The following is a 1,221-nucleotide window of genomic DNA, read 5'->3' as shown; positions in this document are numbered from 1 at the left end:
GATGTTGCAATCATGTGTTGGAAGAGACCCATCTAAACTAGAAAAAGAAAAAGAAGCATATCATTTCCAACAATTGGATTAAGAAGATTATGATCAACATATTTTACTTCGATTATTTAGGGAATTGAACATATATAAGAGTAGATCAGTGACATGATGCGAATAATTGTTCTCCATATCCATGCAGCCATGTCAAGGTCCATAGCTAGGCCAGAGACCAAGTAACAGGCCCTACACCATCGTCTAAATTCAGTCCCAAATCGTTCCAAACAACATTTGATCCATCAACAATATTATTCTTACAAGAAGGCTGGTCTGCATGCTCTGCATCACACCCATTCATAGAATCACACTCATCTACCATCTTGGCTTTCACACTCCTCCCATTACTAGCCGTAATTTTGATCATCTTCCCATAGCGTGAACCCCCATCAAACCATCCAGTTGATAGTGCCACAACCCGCTATGAGTTTTCATGGAAACGTTCATCACAACTGGATGCACCCTCGCCATCCCCACCTTCGTTGAAATCATTGTTTGTGAGAAGGGCTCGCATGGAGGACGTGACAGGCGGTGAGCATTTGAACTGAGAGAAAGATTTTCCCTTGCAATTCCTAGTGCCTGAGGGCTAGCATTTGTTATCTTTAGGGGGTAGGGAGCCCTTGCATATGTTGCTGCCAACCTGATCAAGGTCAATTGCACTTACCCTCGATGCATATGAGTTGGCCGGTGTAGTTGTTGAGGGATTTGCATGGACCGTTGCATGAGGATATAGCTGGTGCAGGTAGAGGAAGGGAGAGGATGTTGATAATGAGGAAAAGGGGAAGCAACACTAAAACTAGGTTTGCCATTTGAGAGAACATGTTGGCGGGTGAAGTTGTGCAACAATGAGAGTTGGAGAGATGAACGGTTCAGCTCAATTACATCTACTTATGTAAGTCTATTGCTTCAATGTTTCTTCCTTTCCCAACATTAGTGGGTGACTCTAATCGTGTACCCTCTTATAACATTTCACTTTCGTTTAGAGTATTGGAATAGGTCAAAGCAAAGCTAATGATCATCGAGTCAACGTGGAAGTCTTGGGTCCCCTATGAGGTGATCTTGTTTAAAGTTTAAACATTCAAATACAAAAAGAAAGATCAAGTAAGTTAATGCATATATGCCATCTATAAAAGACTTGCAAATATTCTAACACAACTCTTACACACTAAAACAAGTCTG

General features: G+C 41.4%; 1 pseudogene; it reads right to left on the bottom strand.

Moving 5' to 3' along the window:
* Positions 1-205: 205 nt before the first annotated feature.
* Positions 206-851, bottom strand: LOC122291199 (annotated as a pseudogene).
* Positions 852-1,221: the final 370 nt, after the last annotated feature.

The sequence above is a fragment of the Carya illinoinensis genome, chromosome 13, assembly GCF_018687715.1.
Source record: "Carya illinoinensis cultivar Pawnee chromosome 13, C.illinoinensisPawnee_v1, whole genome shotgun sequence".
Taxonomy (NCBI): domain Eukaryota; kingdom Viridiplantae; phylum Streptophyta; class Magnoliopsida; order Fagales; family Juglandaceae; genus Carya; species Carya illinoinensis.
The sequence above is the reverse complement of the archived record's forward strand: the minus strand, read 5'-3'. Positions and strand labels throughout refer to the sequence as shown.